The 19,567-nt window shown below is 32.5% G+C and overlaps 1 protein-coding gene across 3 annotated transcripts in view; it reads right to left on the bottom strand.

Annotated features, from left to right (window-relative positions):
* LOC127853028 (uncharacterized) overlaps positions 1 to 19,567 on the bottom strand; it is a 387,010-nt gene that overhangs the window by 53,756 nt on the left and 313,687 nt on the right. The window lies entirely within an intron of this gene.

Raw genomic sequence — 19,567 nt, 5'->3', positions numbered from 1 at the left:
TAACCTGAAATGCCTAGTTTAAATAACCTTTTTCAGGGTAAAGTTGAGACATTTTCATGCGTTTACGCAGAGCGTTCGGGGCTGAGGGACGAGAAATAACAGACCCATTCATGTAACAATCTAACATCAAGAAATTCTTTAAATATTTACCATATCAACATAATCCAATATATTCTTTGAACGTAATATTCTTAAGTTCATTAGTCTCGGTCCTTATCCGTTGCCTACTTCATTCATTATCCGGTGCCAGCAATCGACATATAAATACTTGTTTTTCTACAAACTAAACCGTCACTCATCATGCTAATGAATTCAAAAGAATTGTGTTGCCTTTTTCATCAGGAAATGATATCAGAAGTTTCAATTTCGTTTTTTATATTGAGCAATATCTGCATTTTACTTCCGTTTCCACAGGTTTTGTGCACAAACTGTTGGGAAATGTAGGTTCCCACTGCAAATTGACGTTTTTGTTACTGAACACGAGTATACAATTTACTGAATGAATGACTTAGTTGTTCCATGGAATATTGGTATTGTAAAAAGTGTTAACTTAAAGATGAGAATATTGAAAATAAAAGAACACACTTACCTAAAAGCAGTCAATATTTTCTGATATGATCCGGTGCCGTTTCGCGTAAAGGCTGGAAACGCACACAAGTTTCAGATATTATCCGTAATGGTGAAGAACCGTGAAAAGGTGCTTTTTGTAAATTAACTACAGCGCAAAATAGTTAGCAATATTATTAAAGGTGCCCCTTTCTTACTAATATTTGTGTATACATATTATCACTGATTGTGTACGATTTAATTTAATTAATATATAATTATATAACAGTAAATGTTATTGTACAATGTGTGTTATTTATTCAAATATTTCATAACCTTCGATTACACTTATTTATAATAATTGAGTATGCATTTAATAAATGATTTTTAAATGGAAAACAATAATTATCATTTATTCTTATGTTTGTTTGTTGTTTGTTTATGTATTTTGATCGAATCAATTCAAGCTATGTTTCCTTTCAATGGTTGCAATATATGTTTCCAGTTAGCTTATGTTAAGAATACACAGATACAACTGTTTTGTTACTGATTTCAGAAACACGTCTTCTGAAATAGTTCGACAACGAATACTCGTTTATTGTAATTATATTGTATCTCCATTTAATAAAAAAATAAGTTTGATTGTGTTCTCGTTCCACTACATAGTACATGTATGTAGTTTCATACGAATTGTTGCTTATTTCGTATGTCGGCTGTTTTCTCTAACCTTTAAACGTATAACTTTAAAATCGAAATACTATAAACAGATATCTCTCTATACAGCTTGTCCAATTTCAGAATCTGATTAAACTACAAGATCAACTTCCCCATCAAATATTTCACAACATAACAAATACTGGTTTTATTATGTAATAGCCCACTGTGTTTGCATTTTGCGTATCACTATGCTGTTAATGTATTTTAACTCAAGAGTCTCACCTTTGTATCTAACTGTCAAATTCATTTATTTGTTTTTGTTAAATGTAGTGTCCATGTTTGTATATGCATGTGCATATTTGTCTTCGTGTATGTATTTGTGCATTGATATATTAATGTTTTGTTTACAAATAATTGCCGATAAATCCACGAACATTTTCTGAAATATCATATCTTGTTACTTTGTTTATGCACATGACCATTGTTAAACAAAATACCATTATGGTTCATGTGAATAAAAATCTGGTTTGTTCTGTACACAACACGAGTCAATGCGAATAGCTAACAATTAAACACCAAACACTCTACGAGATGAGAAATTCTGGTTCTTATCCTCTTCTATAAAAGAACACCAACTATAAAAATAAAATGATTTAAAATATGATCATTGCCTTGGAACGGTCTATGAAAAAGACTTCAATTATATTGAATAGCAATCTATATCCTCCGAACTTATATTCAGTTAATTTTGTAAAATATCGGTATACCCATAAAAACATAACTTTGTAGATGTATTGCATATTTCTTGTTTTTAAAATGTAAAATTATCGCTTTTGCAAATATTTATGTTTATAACATATTTTCTCCGCTTATATGTACTGTGCTTGTCCATGTTTTTATGTTATGTGCTAATGTATTGTATAATTTTAGGCATTAAACTTGAGGGCTTTGACTTCACACTTCTCTGACGAATTAGTTCTTTTTTCCAAATGTGGATAAGAGTTAGGAAATATAATATAGATCCCTCAATAATTTTTATACCTTCGATAACTCTAGCATTTTCGTAATCCAGTTGCGACCTCGAGTTAAAGTTTAACTGCATTTAAAACAAAATATGATAATAAGTCACTTACAAAGGCATATACATTTTTATTTGATCGTTTATTGTTTGTATTCATGCCGTGTGCTTTTCAGTAATAATGTGGCAGTCAGCAAACATAATAATACATTTCCTGGGTACTCCGTACTACAAGTTTTGAATGTCCTTACAAACATTATGTATAATGCCTTTATACCACGTTCGACTCATTCCAACCCTACCAATAAGTCGATTATTATTCGACCATGGCCTAAACTGACAATGACCTTATATTTGAAACTGACATTAGGGTATTGTAATACACAAATAATAACTAGACCTTTTATAACATATGTTATGTGTCATGCCTGTTAATGAAACCATAGATCATCAGATATGAAGTCAAGCGTTCTACCAAGTTATAAAGTCGAGGACATGTATTGTAAACGCCGTTTGGTGACGAGGTTATTGATTTAATAAATATTTTTCGGCTAAGTTTTGCTTATTGCGGTAAAAAACCGGTTTGGATTTCCGATTCTTAGGAATTAAACACAGTGGGCGACAGCCCGAGAGGTTTGATAACAAACATCGCATCAACAAACCGTTTTAAATTGGCGATTACTGCGATAACCAACACATTTTTCGAATCTACCACGTATTCATATATACATTCTTCATATGCGCAGTAGTGAAAGTATTTTAATATAAACTATAATAATTTTGTTTCCGCAAAACGCATACACACATAAGTCAACACGAACCAAAAGCGCACTATGTATGGATATCAACAAATTTCCAAAGAACGATGCACTAAAACTGTAGTAGGCAAGATTTAAACGTAAACAACAAACACATATGAATGAATAAATCTGGGCTCAACGCTTAAGAACGGTAAATGCTTGTTCCAAATTTATTAATGACACAAATTAATCCCATCGCATTATGGTTTAAGACAAAAAGCAATGAAAGATAATACATTTCAATTGAATTCCAATTTAACTACCTAATAGTTATTTACAAACGAGATCACCAGAAACCTTAACTTTCGGAGGCATTACAATTAAAAGAAACCAAACCGAGTTTCAACTACATCAACACGTATTTCAAAAAGCTTTAGAGTAAGAGAGTCATATAGTTTAATATTCAGATCGTCGACATGCAATTTAGCAAGTAATAAGTTTGGAAAAATTACAACGCTTGGTTTTGTATGTCTTTGTTTAGCCACATTAAATAGTAAAGTTATAGTAAAATAGACTTAGACGTAATTCATAGACATTGAGTTAATAATCGATGCGACGTCATATGTGTTCATCAAATGTGTTGTTTGATACTGGGAAAAATATTATGTTATAAAATGTTATTTAATGAAAAAAATATAACGTTAACGTTTTGATGACTTTTAATGTAACAAGTGTATCACTAATCTTATTTTACTAAGCTACAAATGCAAATGTATTGGTGTGTGTGTAGTTTGCTAGATTTCGCGTGTAAGCACTTGCATGTACTAAACAATTTCTTTGAATGTTCGAAACAATGTTCACAGAAATAGGTACCGCCCATGGTTTGTTGTAGGTTATACCACACTAATATTCATTCTTTGTCCATAGAAAACAAGTTGCGTATCGTAAAAAAATAAATGATACAAGATACTATTGCCTTCAAACATACTTGTCAAATCAGATTGACTTTGTTTTTCTCAGTATCATATGGTATAATTTTGACAAAGATACAAACAACAAACCAAGAAATCAAATAGTTAAAATAATATAAATGCCTGGAATGTGGTACATAGATTAATTGCAAATGAAGTGCAGAAAACTATTAATTTCAATAAGAGGTATTTATAATAGAATTTCGAAAAGTTAAGGCTTCCTTTACATATTTACATACATTAACAATTTCAAATGTACACGTTGCTGTCAATAAGCTATGAATATTAACAACGGATTGATTAGTTTCATAAATACGTTTAATGTATTTTGTCGTAGAAATCGGTAGAATGAGCAAATGAAATGTAATTCGTCCGCATTGTCCCTTTGATAACAAAAAAGACAATAACCTTCTTCACGAGGTATAGTATTGCCTTACAATAACTAATGTTATTACCAAATATTTATTACACATGTACAGTTTATCTCGTTTATCATTTGACCACGAAGATTGATTCGGATTGTTTCAACCAAATGTTTACACTTCACGCCTGATTTTAGGGGTAACAAATCAAATCAAATCAAATTTTATTTTAAGTCGGTACATGTGTAACAAAGAAACATTAGCTATGAATAGCTATGAACCGACAACAGTACAATTCGCGTCTTGATCTTCTGAAAACAATAAACAAATTGCACTACAGAGAAGCATTCATAACACAATGCCTAGTTCAACGAGTATGATGTGCAAAATTAACCTCGGTGAATAAATTAACAAAACGGCAATACTATTTTACTGCATCACCCTTATTAGTTGCACTCAGATGTTAATCAACAAACCAGACCTAGTTTGACAAATATCTTGCTATTTAGTTTTAAAAACCAAAGTGAAGGTATATATACACGTTTGCGCACAAGTATAGTGTTATTCACACTAATGATTGTGCAAAACCAGCCATCACACGTGTGTATCTAATTGTTTACTTAGAAATATAATTGTGATTAAGGGTAACGTTTTTTATACTCCGCTTATCATAATACGTATAAAAGTAGAATGTATCAGGAGTTTCTGAATAGTTATTTACAGTTTTCTGCTTGCTGAGCATATGAACACGTTTCAAGTCAAGATGGTACTTTTTAGGAAAGTTTGTCGGATTGACATGTAAATGACTCAAACTATGTTTACTATACAAACTATCCAGAACTGTCCAAAATATAAACTTCTTTTAAAAACATGTGATAAACAGTTCGGGCTAGTAAACTTTGGTTCGGGCAAGTGAAACATTCAATCTGGTAGCCCGAACAGGCTAGTGGTTTCAAAAGTGAAATTCGCACACTGTAAGTATAGGTAAAATGTGGTCTATATTCAAACATATTCCACAAGTAAGAGTGAGGTCTTGCGGCATTTAACTCTTAAATCTATCATGGTAATAGCACATTATCATAGACTTCTCATGATTTTAATATGTTACACTAATGGCTGTATTATGAGCTGTTATTAGTCACATATTGTTGGCATTGTTACATCTTCAAGTAGGATAGACAGTAACTGTTTGTTTTGCACAGTGTTCTAATTCTTCTCTTTTATATCACAGGCATTGAGCAGAGAGGCTAAGTATTTCCTGTAGGTGTGGTATACAGTAAATTTGTTTGTACAATTCTTCTCAAGAAGGTCATATATTTATTGACATCTTCTGCTCAGCGACCCTGTCTGGCTTTTAATCTTCCGGCTGGCTTGTCTTATGTTATTATATTTTTAAACAAAAATAAGATGTAATCAGTTGACATGAAGTTAAGCAAATTGAGGTAATTATACTGACATACAATGACTGAATAGAATTTCCATATAAAAATCTTTCCAAAACAAAAATGAGAAAAATTTAGGTGGTCAAAATAATAATTAACAGATGGAATTTCTCATTCAATAATAAGAAAACTTTGACAAACTTAATTTATTAAATTAAAATGTAAACAAAATATACCAGGAACTGAGAAATGTCACGGTTGCCATTTTTACTTTCGTTTTTAGTTGTAAATATGTTGTTTTATTGTAATTATTTTGGGCATTTAACCATAAAAAGTAAAATTGATTAAAATAATAACACTTTCCATGTTCAACGACAAGTTAAATCCAAAAACTATTATAAGCATCAAGCTAAAATCGGTATCAACATTTGTTGAAGTATTGTTTGCGGCTAGTAATCTATGGAAGGGAAAGACCACCAATATTATTCATCACCGGAAATGTTGCACGTGTTGAGTATTAAGCTGATATGATTCATCTTGCAATTATAGATTATACATAAATGTCAAATAATATCCGTTTAAATAAGCAATTTTTGATATTTTATGTTTCAATTTTCAACAATGTTAATTTTTAAGGTGGAGACATCTCAAATGTTCATCTTGTTCATTGTCCAATTAAAACTGCTCAATGAATAAAAAATATAAACTTAAATGTTCAAAATGTAAAATATACATTTACTTGTATTTTTAAATCGCATACATAACTCATAAAACTTACAAATGTGCAACAGTAACTTTAATGAACTGTCAATTTCCTCTGTAAGCATGTTAAGGTTCATGTAGAGGCTTCATTTTGAAAAATGTGGAACCCCTAGCATTGAACTGAAATTTGACTAAAGGAAGAGTGCCACATTACAAATGTATACATATATGCTTTAAAGGATGTTTTTCCTTCAAACTGATACCAATTTTGTACATCAACGTATCATAACATCCACAAAATCAATCAAAATACAAAGCAATTTTAACACTAAAATATACATTATTTTCAAAAATCTGAATCATGTTTATTCCACGTATTTCGGCGGAAAATTATATAACTAGTTAATAATATCGACATTGACGAGGGCAAGTTACGCTTAAATAGTAAAAAAAGTTTACATATCTAGAAATATCAAAACTCGAACACATGTCATTTCATCACCATGGGGGCAGACATTTTTATATTAATAAAATAGAAAGAAACATGCTAAAAACTCACTCGTCGCCTAATTGACATTCCAAACGGTTGACGATGACAAATGCATTGGATTGTAATCTTTCCGTTGATGTTTGCAAACTGCACGATCAGACCTCATAAACACTCAAAAGAATAACTATGTAAGAAGCATTTCACCAATGTTTACAATCGTTGTCGAATCACATTACTTATATTATTGCGCATTAAATAGTACGCTTACAGACTGACAAAAAGATCGATACACAACTCCGTTCAATTCATCACGGTATACTATTCTATTGATAATATATAATAATACATCGCTTTAACAATCTAAAAGTAGAAATAATTCTTTTAAACGGAGTTTTTAATAACAAAAGTGAAAACAACGGAAGTTGGATGGATATTCTGTGAGATGCACTTCGGCTCCAGAAAAACAATACAAATAAACTAAAAAAGACGTGTGGGGGACAATTTTCAGCTGCAAAATATTTGAAATAGGGTAAGTGATGATATCTCTACGTGGGCATTTCTGTTATTTAGTGCGATCTCTTGCTGATTAATGTTAATAGTTGTTTTACAAGTTGCCACCCAACTGTCAAAATAAGTATGTGTTTTATCAGGTATGTGTATACACATACCCGGTTTTCTCACCACTGCACGTGGTTTCGACCGATTTGTTTTGCACGTTTTTCTACGGATCACAGCGATTGCCACGCTTTCAAAATGGGTAGAAGGAATCGAAATATAAAATCAATCGTTTTGCCAATTTTTTTATATTCATTTACAATTTTATGTGTCGTCTGCAATCTATTTCAATTTGAGATGGTTTAAAATTTGCAATTTGGTTGAGAGGTAAATAACAAAATTGTTAAGCTTTTGAAATAGAATTGTGACTCTTATTATCCACCATACCTGGATTTTTAAATAGTAGTTACGTTTTAGTTATTTTTAGAACTTTGTTAAGGATATTTATCCAAAAAAGGCAGTTGAATAAAATTCATTTGTTGTTTTATGACAATAATTTTATGTGAAATGTTGCTAACTTGACCTTGTATATGTATATAGCTTTGTATTTATTCAACTTAAGGTAGTGCATATCCTTCCTAACTTTAGATTGAGATTTTGTAAATTAGTGTAAAAATGTATTGGTTTTAAACCAAAATATGAATAAAGCACACAAATATTGAATGTCAAAAATGTGTTTATGTTATTCTATCCGTCTTTAGCTTTAAAATGATATATAGTTTGACCATATTGTACCACATTCAATGAAGAAAAACCAAAGCGAAGTTTTAATGAATTTTATCCCCCCCCCCATGAACCTTTACATGTCACGATTGGTCAACGGGTATCTTTACACATTGCAATGCTACAAGTTTACATCTGCACAGTTGTAAACTCGGTTTAACAGCAATCTATACGCGTTGAATAATATTAGCGGTCTTTCCCTTTATATACGCGGTGGACGCGTCAAAATTATTTTTCGTCTTAGCCAGGAACCAATGCCTCGCTTACGGGCCGGGAACCATTGTAAATGTAAACAATGATTCTTCTGGTGCACAGGTATTGGGCGCGTGGCCAAGTCATTTTAACACTATCAATATCTCATAAAAAACAGTTTTCATCAGTTTGACCAAACATATTTTTCTGATATATATATATATATACAAGGTAGGTATCTCTTGACACAGGAAAATCACCTACATCAACATTTTTAAGCCATTAAGTGCTTTTGTTGGGAAATTTGTCTTTTTGTCCACACCAAACAATAATATAATCGTTATATAATCGATATGTCAGTATGTTTATTTATATCGTGTGCGATGATCCGTCCTTCACCTTACGCTATTTATCCAACTATTGGTTACGCGCCTCATCGGCACTGAATGTTCGATAAGACGAGAGCCGATCTAGCATTTCTACGAGTTCGAGAAGTGTTTTCTTGTAGTTTATGTTGGCAAGTAGCCGTTCGTGGTCATGTTTCGTCACGATGCAACCTTTCCCAACAAAATGGTATATAGTTTACGAAAATCGACCGCCATATTTAGGCACTTAATGGCTTAAAATGGCTTGAAATATTGATGTAGTTGTTTTTCCTGTGTCAAGAGATACCTACCTTGTATATATATATTATATATATATATATATATATATATATATATATATATATATATATATATATATTATATATATGTATAAATACACTTAAACACTATCAATATGTCATAAAATGTTGTTTTATGACATATTGATAGTGTTTAAGTGACTTGGCCACGCGCCCAACATCTGTGGCTACTACTAATGACAATTTGTACCCTAACACCGGTTGACTTGAAAATGCGTTGTAAAATGTTGAATTGTGATTCGTCAACTTGTATTCTGTACAATTGTATAGTGTACACTTGTTAGATGCTGACTTGTAGCAGATTACTAAAACCGATCGTACAACTTAGAAAATATTCAACATGCTAATGTAGTTTGTCATCAACTTAATTTCAGATGGATCTTTTATCTTTTATTTATTATTATGACTACAATATAAGGTATATGAAGATTTAGACTTTATATATGCATTATCTTCATTTTCAGATATGTAGTTTAAGAAGTTACATGTTTGTTTTTAAACATCAAAACATTTTGTAGAATCGGAACATGCAACATTGTACACTTTACAATTGTACAAAACAGATATAAAAATGTTGCATGAAAAAAATTCTCTGTTAAACAAATGAACTGAATATTCAACACGTGCAACATATCTGGTAATGAATAATATTGGCGGTCTTTCCCTTCCATATAAATCAGCCATGGACAACTTTGGTAAAAGGGGAGTAATAAGTCAGCTAATTTAAATTAAAAGGTCAAAATCAACTATTTGTTTAATAGAAAATACTTTCAATGATCATTGACCAGTATCTGTCCATTTTTATATCACTTAAAAACTATACACGGTAAAATCACACAAAACATTAAGCATTTTAAACAAAATTAATCGCAAGTTTAGCGACGTCATTTCGGATGAGTTTTCTCATTATTTGACTTGCCGAATTAGTACCAAAAGTCTCAGAACACGCCACATATAATATATATATTATTTTTTTTTTCGCGTTTCAACTTTTAATTCTAAATGTGTGTGCTAATGTGTTGGTCGCATGTGCAATAAATATCCCATTATTGAAATTAAAACCATCATTATAATGTCTGGTGAGTTGTACAATAATAAGATTTCAATAACATATGAAGATTCCCAAATGTTGCTCAGATTTGAAAATAATAAGAGTTTACTGTTTGTGAACTAAAATTCAATAAGTGTCATTTTATCTCCAGTCACCTTCCCATCACCTGTGTTCAAATTAATTGTAGTAATCGGCTCTCGAATATGTTTAAATATAAACAATCAACACAATTTCCTGGTTTCTATAGCAATTATTACTTATTTTTATCATGCCCCATGTTTTGTGCAATTTAATGTTAATATTGTAAAACTGCTGAAAACAAATATTTTTTTTAAGTTCTTAAGTAACATATGGTTTGGTGTTCGAAAACAATATCATCTCATTTCAGTGAAATATGTCACATGAGCAGCGGGTGTATGTACCAGAACAATACATACATTTTCTGAAATTTTGACAGTTGTATTTGGTTTGGCTTCTACAATTAAGTACCTTTTGAAAAAAGCTTGCTCACACACATGTTTACATTTGCTGCAATTATGTAATGGATTTGCCTTAAAATCATTGTAAGTATATATAATGAACTAGTTTTTATTGCTTATGCCTTTCAAACCACCCGTCTCAACAGTATTGAGTATAATAATAACCCAGTATTTGACCTTTACTTATGGCTTGATTAAATATTCTTACATTCATTTGAATCACCTGTTACCTGAGTGAACTAGATTGCGGACTTGCTGAAATCATTCACGCAAGCAATGGCCTGTCCGACAAAACCGTCCATAACATATTGATAATGGTTTATTACAACAAGAGAATGACAGTTAAAACTCGAAGCATATTAAGTAATTTAGAACCTGAAACTGTTGTAGATATATATAGTTATATAGTAAGTGAGTTACGAACCACCGTCGCTTTAGGGCAGCTTTAGCATTGCAAACTGCCAGATCCAGCATCTCTTCGAGAAATTGTGTCGCCAGTATATGTAAACATACGGTTGTTGCCAAACAATTCGCAATAATGGCAAGAACACCGCTAGTCGTCGCTGTGAACCAGTTTTCATTTTAATTCAACAGACTTACTACCGAAACACTTAATGGAAGAGACATCGTTGAAGAAACTTTCATTATTTTGTGAAATAATTCTTTCGTTTGTTTTACTTTTAATCGGCACTTTTCTTGATATGCATCTGTCAGTTGCAATTGCCGCTGGTAAAAAACGGACTCCAGTAGTAAGAGCTCCTCAATTGAATTGTTTTCATCATGCACGTGTTACAGCTCTCTTGCTGAAACCACTATTGCAAGTCTACCAATTCGTTTTCTAAGTTATGTTGCCTTCTCTTTAATTGTTTCCTCAGTTAAAATACACGTGGCAAATGTTACCAACACTCTTTTTTTCAGCAGGAGAAGCATTTATAATTGACATGGCCAGTTTTCCAAAGTCATACATTTTGGCTGGGTATTGTCTATGAGGAACACATTGCATTTGATAGATGTTGGTAAAGTATTTCGACAGTCCTCGCGAATCTTGTCCAAAAATGTAGTTTCATCAAAAGACGCCGGATTCATTTTCTGCTCGCTGAAGATGTCTAAATCAATCTTCGTACGAACAAAGAATAAACATTTTCCATTTTCTCGGACAGCTTCAGCAAGCCACAAATCATTTTCAGTAAAACGACCTGCACCCACAACAATGTTAAAATCGTACCTATCAAGGTCGACCTGAGTCAGATACGTCTCGCGCTTGAATCGGTTCGTTCCCTACTCCTGGTAGGTCCCAGAATACGATGTTTGGATAAGTGTTATGTTTATATGGAGTTGGTTCATTTGTACATTCTAGAACACCGGCTGATTCTTCCGCATAACCGACGTCACCATGTTTGATCCCGCGGATGGCGTTAATGAAACTTGATTTACTCACTCAAGCAGTTTCTAGTTACAGCAAATGCCATTGTTTTCGTTTTCCATCTTTTCAGCATTTCGCGATTTATTTCACCCACCAGTTCCATTGCTCTTCTAAAATACAGATACAACTTCTGAAAGCACTGATAGATCAGGGGCTTTGATGTCGCAGTGGTTAACCATAAATAACACAATGTCGGCTTAAAGAGCATTTTTTTAAAAGAGACGAAAAAAAGAGAAAAATCCAAATAGTTATTTTAATCAATTAAAAATCTATAGGAAATACGTTAAAAAATGTGTAATGTATCAATTCAAACAAATAATAAAGGGATTTGCCATTTTTGGTTATCGAAGACACAATAATTCCGCTGCACCTCCATTTTTTTCGCCTTGCCTATATTTAAAAGCGAGCTCCTAATCTTTGATAAAATTAACCCTTATTGATCTTGAAGCCCTTATACATGTTTTTAAACATTTTTATTCAGTACTCACTCACCTTATTCACCCTATTGCTTACTCGTCTACATACCTAACATACCTAACTGACTATCCCACTTACTCAATCCTTCCTTGCCTAACCTCATCAGCAATTGACTTTTTTCTCACCTAACCACGCAATCAATCACTCACTCACTCACTCACTCACTCACTCACTCTCTCTCTCTCTCTAAGCCATAAGCCATTTGGAAAGTCCCGCATTGTTAAAACACGTAATCTCTGTTTCGAGCTAAGGAGTGTTTTCACAAGGGACCATATTGTCTTAAAGACACTAGCCAAGAAATAAGATATACGGAAGATATAACAATATAATGGTACGTGTCGGGGAGGAAACGGTGCCGAGCAATAATACAGCTCCATTGAAGACATCGAATGTACCTAGTAGGTAATATAACTTATACTGACAGCAAAGGAAATACAGTTGAAATACACAGTATATGCACAATGATTTGTTTAGGTGTGTCGATGGGTTTCAATCATCATGGATTCTCCTGACTTGTTAATGTTATTCTTTAAAGTGAGCTATATGAAATCATATCAAAGAATTAAAGTCATATATTAATAAAAAGTGTGGCTCTTTTGTGTACCCTATTGTAAAGTATATATACACATCACCTACCGTTTCTCTTTGGTCAACGTGTCTGTATTCTCGAGAGAAGCAACGGGTTATTTTCGTTGTCCATTTTTTTATTTCTCCTGCAACCAGAAATTATACTGGCATGGTATGCTACATTTAAATAAATATTAATAAGTGCTTGAAATGGATGTTATTAATACCATCGATGCACGGCTATATTCGAGGTCCGCTTACACAGACGTTTGCTTATTGTTCAGCAAAGTAAAAAATATTTTGTGTTTCCTGAATTATCGTTTTAATAACACCGAATTGCAAACGTCATTCAACGTATGAAGTCAAACAGAAACTTTTTGAAACAAAACATGGTGTCGATACGTGTGTTCACAGAATCTACGTCACGCAGAAGTCAACTTTAGCGGGCTGGAGATTCGGAAGACAGTTAAAAACGGTCATATGCAAGGCGCTATGAACAGCGTTAAAAAGATAGGTATATTGTTCATTGGCGTCGCACTGGAGTGCGGCGACTAGTATGTAATGCATTTTCTTTTCGCTTATGGGAGGAGAAGTTATTTTACGGATCAATGTATATATTTTAGTTTTAAGAATATCTTGCATACTAGTGATTTTTTGTGTAAATAAGTGTAAATAAGTACTGCATTTGTGCCTATTACATTTATTACAACATTTATTGCCAATAATGCAAAGCTAATTGTTTTAATGAATAACTGATCCACAACTGATCACAGGGGAAAGATCACAAGGACTGGGAAAATACGCGAAACTTTCTGGTTTTGTATAAAAACAAATGATGTTTTGTATAAAAACAAAACATAATCAAAATATATTTATTTCGTGGTTTTTCTAATTTGCTTTTTTAGTGGACAATCAATGTAGTACGATATTTGACGACCTATCGCGCAAGCAAGTTTATTTGAAGGCGTAGTGGTACGAAAACGTACAATGTATTAGTTTGTTAATAGACATATAATAACAATCGCTATACACAACTTCACCAAATAGCAAGTACATAAGTGAATGTCAGCCGGAATAGCTCAGATGGGAGAGCGTTAGACTGAAGTTGTTTACTCAACAGTCATCTAAAGGCCCCAGGTTCAATCCCGGGTTCCGGCACGAACTTAACAGTTCGGCGGCTGACAATTTTTTTAGTCAGGTTAATAAATATAATAAAGCTTTATTTTATGTAAACATTTTAAAATCCATTTTACTAAGATTGGACATTTTTATTAAAATTAATGGATGCAACGTGGTGACAACGTTAATTTAAAATTTCTTACATCACTTAAATATCTTATAAAAAGTACACGTGTTTTTATATTAATAAATAAATGCAAACAACACATCTATTATCCATGTATTTTTAGTGGTTGTCTATCATAGGCCCCTAAGTACTATCCCTTCCACATATAGAGCGCAAAGCGCGACACGTATTATTGATTGTTACAATGAGTTGCGATAAAGGAAGCAGCCGCTTATCAAGGTTTCCCTAGAGTCAAGCACTCCTCGGATTTTTTTCAAGAACCACATATAGAGCGCGAAGCGCGACACGTATTACTATCCAAGTGGTATGGGCCCTTTAGCATTATCCGACCATTACGTCCATAGTTATCTTCCTTAGAATTTGAGAAATTTTGAAATCCTTGTTCGAAGTCCAAAATTTTCATCCGATTGTTCCCTAACTTGCACAGGTTTTTTTATCAATGAGGACCCAACCCAAACTCTATATAAGCAATATCGGACCATAAGTCAAGAATTATGTCTCTTTGAATTTAAAAATAAAAGTGAAAAACTGCTTGGTTAGGTGATTATGTCAACATTTTTCATCAGAGTCTTTCAAAACTTACAGTGTCTTCATATCAATGAGCATTTTTACCTCATTTAAAATCAGAAACATCGGGACAATAAGTCCAGGATTTTTTGCTATTAAATTTGACAAAATAAACAATTTTCACTTGTTTAAAAGATTTCACAACTTTCGTCTGAATCTTTCCACACTTGTTAAGTGTTGTTATATCAGTATTACTCGAACGCTATTGAAAATGATGAATATCGGAGCAATAAATCTATTATGATCTTTTACTGAATTTCAAAGTATTGTGAAATGCAGCTTCTTTATGCAATTTACAGTTTTCATTCATTTTTTTTTCCAAATTTTACAGTGTTTTCATATCAATGAGTACTCAACCCCTATCGTAAATGAGCAACGTAAGAATAAGTTCAGAATCATCTCCCCTTGAAGTTAATAAAAATATGAAATTACGCTTACAAGATGAAGAAGATTTTTTAAAACCTACACAGTTCTGTTTCATTTATGAAAATTGCACACGAAAAAAAGGAAACCAATGTAAATAAAATTAACTATGAAATTTTTGGTGCATAGCACCGATACACGCGAGAATTACCTGGGTTTCATACCAGTACATCTCTAGTAGGGTGGGAAACACTTATAGCATTTCTGAAATTTCCAGTGCCCCGGCCAGGAATTGAACCGATGACCTCTGGTATGGTGCACCAGTGTGTTACCACTAGACTACCGCACCATCCAATATATGTCATTACTTTAGAAAACTAACATTTCTTACGAACTCGTGTGTTGTGTAACAATGGGTCGGCGAGCGAGAAGGCTACAAACACCTAACTTTCACACGTAATATAGTATAAGAAAACATGCCTGATTTTCGATGTGATTAATTAAACTGTCTTGAAATCAATGTTTTTATGAAGCAATATTTTTAATTTACCCGAAGCCATACTATTGAATTAACACAATTTACACATGAATTTGAGTTTCATGGGATAATACCATTGTTGTGCCAACTGTTGATTGCGGCTATGAAATTGATATTATGAACCATGTGCGCATTTGCTCACGCCTTGTATGCGGATACTTTGACAACAGATGGCACTTCAATTAAAGAGAACAACAAAAGCCACGCGCGAGCGAAGAGTTCTTCAGCTTATTTGCATTATGTTCTGTTAATTGGATTTTATACACGGAATATTGTTCTGTCGATGAATGGTATATCACTTTGATATTGCGTTGAAAGAAATTCGCGGGAAAGCGGTGGATTATGTAAGAAAGAAAACGAGAACATTCCATCGATATCTAGCATGAATTGTATAATCAGTACATATTGAACAAAATAAAAATACTTGAAAATAAATAAAGAACGTGCTTACATTTCGAAATAAACGATCAATATGTCCATTAACGTTACAACATGTTACATTTTATTTTAATAACATATTTGAGAAAATTCAAGTGTTTAAAGAGTCGGATGCCAAATTTTCATGAACACTTCTTTAACCGATCATCTCAATGACAATAGCACTTCTATTTCCGATAATTCAAAACTTTTTACCAGATATAACAGTGAATCAGAAATGCATAATTGGCTGTGGAATATTGTTATAGTAAGCAGGCAGTACATAAAAATGTATGTTCTGACGTAAATTAAAAACGAATTACTGGAACATTGTCGTATCTCTTTGAAATATGATTATGATTTTGTATAATTGTGAAAGATAGATTTAAAACTATTTCGATATGTCTGATGAGTGCAGTCTATATGACCATACATTTTCCAGTTTACGAGCCAACCGCCAAATCTTCGCATAGTACACGAGCTTAAACAATTTCAACTAACGTGCTTTGTAGCAAAACGGTTGCTCTCAAGCATATTTAATAATCCCATAATGAAGATAATAAGGCCATTACTTAATATTGTAGATAGCATGTCATGGAACATCACTCTGCTAAAACTTCTACTTAGAGATAAATATCAGCAGCGATGCAGGTCCGAAATTCTTTGAACTTAACTAATTATGTGATTTAGGGTCAGGTGATTCGCCTTCGAGCTTACATTATCATTGCTTTAAAGTAAGTGCTCCCTATATGCAGAGCTCAAAATAAAGTGAGTTTGCCATTCTCTTATTAATTTTGTGGTTACACATTAGCATCGTCTTGATGATGCGATTTTAATGAGCACCAACGACATAGGATTTTTTGAAGAATAAAAGTGTATTTTCCTCTTAAAGACCCATTCGCTCCCGTTATTAAGAGTCCCGGTATGAGTAAAATTTCACACGATCGCGTAGATCCACATGATCCGTTGTATTTTCATTTCTCTGAATCTCAAGTTACCACTAAAAAAACAATTAAATTATGTAGACACTTATTTCCGGTCGTCACTTGAATTATATTTCTTCAGAAATAATAATTTTAATTTAACTTGAAAATTGCAATTATAATATTGATTCGTACTTCAAAATGTTTTATAGGAATAGCCATAATATACATAAATGCATTTCACGAAGAAGATAAAACTCAGTTATCAGAGTGCCAGATTTGTTGAAAGTCTCTATTATCAGAAGTGTCCTTTATCGGAAATAAAACTGTGTGCGACTTCATGAATACCACCTATTAAACATGCTGCATATTCGTTTATATTTCATTGAATACTGTCAAAATTTCAGTATTTGAGTCACAATGATGACTCAATATGCTGGAATATCAAATAAGTTCTTGCAATAGTTTTAAGTAGTTATATTTTGTTGAAATGTTTACTTCCATCCGGTTCATGTTGTTTTCCGACCAAATTTTCTATTTTTCGGCAAAAACCTACCATTCGTTCGTGATATTTTTCTTCAAAAAAGAAATGGATACACCATTTATCAACTCGACAATGTACCTTGTCTAAAATACAAATCTTTAGGATAGAACTTTAAAAAAAGAGGAACTTACCCCGCGCGCGTGGCTTTTGTTTGTGTCTGTTATCAAAGTGCCATCGGTTATAGAAGTATCAGCATTACCAACGTTTTATCTCGCAGGTCAAAATGATTCGATGTTTGTCAATAAAAATGGACGTTAATGATATTCTTCAGTCAATGGATTCCGCGCAACACCGAAGAAAATCACTGTCAATCGGCGTTTACGAGTGACAAAACTAGTTGAAGGAAAAATATAGTATCACAATATACAGTATGCAGATTTATTAAATATAGTGAAACTTTAACTGGTAATCGTACCGGGCTCCATATTATATTTCCTAAACCTCGTACCAAGTTGCTAAAAATAGCACAAATAACAAAAATACCATAGAAAATTTCACTTCAAGTCCACAATTTATTGCGCATACATTACAATGTTTTAGCAAATTATATAGAACGCGGAGAATTAAAGAAATATATAAGCATAGACATAATAAGCAATTGACATAAATATTTGGTCAGCAATTATTATTTATTGTTTAAGCAACAAATATCCAATTCACCTATTATTATAATTTTAATTGGTATACCGATTTGAATAAAAGTTCACAGTAAATAAATATCTATTTACTTTAATTGAAGTCTTTTTCATTGACAGTTCCAAGGCGCTGATTCCAGTTGTAATCATTGTATGTTTGTAGTTGGTGATCTGTTAAAAAAGGAAGTGGATAAGAACAAGAATTTCATAGTTTCTGGAGTTTTATTGTTTGCTATTAAAATCGACAGGTATTGAGAACAGAAAAACATATAAAACCTACTCACCCTGTAGAAGTATTAATGAAATATCAAAACAACCGCCATCTCGGAAGTAGCATTGGCTTATTTATTAATGCATCGCAAAACAAAGTGGCGCCCGTAATTAACGGCTGCGTAATAATAAGCTAACAAAGCAAAAGTGTGAGTAGCTTATATAACCACCGTGATGACTTAAATACCTCAGAAAGCGTTGAAAAATATACACACACAAGCCCAGCGGTTCTTAGTCAACATTGTATTCGTAACTATTTTGCTTATTCTAATTATGTTTTTCCCGCGCCCGATAAAAAATGTTGTAAAACCAATCATTAAATAAAAACTATGCATACAATATTCCGATCTTCTTAGTTCTAAAGCCAAACTAACTAAAGCCTGAACATCACGAAACGTATATATAAACGAAGCCAATGTTTATTACCGTTTGACTGGGAGTACAGTGTTTACATTTTAAAATGTTTTCACATAATTAAATACTTTGTTTTCGCTGGGGAATGAGTAAAGCTTCAACTTAAAAAATACAATTTTAGGTCTTTCAAATGTAAATTTTAATAGTTAATTTTAAATTTTTAAAGTATTACCTTTATTTAGACTTATTATAAAATTAAGACTTTACAAGAAAATGTTTTCCCGTTTAAGATCTTAAAGCGAGTACATACGAAGAATATTTTACTATCGTAAGCTTATGTCAACATGAAGGAGGAACGTTATTTAAACAAATCATTTAAAATGTGTATATGGTACCATAATTCAAATATTGTTTACTTGAATGAAACGAACAAGTTTGCACCGATTGTTTGTTGCAGAAATCAAAATTACGTATATGTGTCGTATGAACAAATCTAAACAGACTTACGGGTATTCCAAACAGTGTATATGTCTTGTGTAAATGCTTGAGTTGTCTGCTGTACAACATAACATTGTTTGCAATCAGATCCGGATTAAGCACCGTGGTGGCCCATAGGCAGTGAAACTTTTG

Source organism: Dreissena polymorpha, chromosome 12 (assembly GCF_020536995.1).
Source record: "Dreissena polymorpha isolate Duluth1 chromosome 12, UMN_Dpol_1.0, whole genome shotgun sequence".
Lineage (NCBI taxonomy): Eukaryota > Metazoa > Mollusca > Bivalvia > Myida > Dreissenidae > Dreissena > Dreissena polymorpha.
The sequence above is the reverse complement of the archived record's forward strand: the minus strand, read 5'-3'. Positions and strand labels throughout refer to the sequence as shown.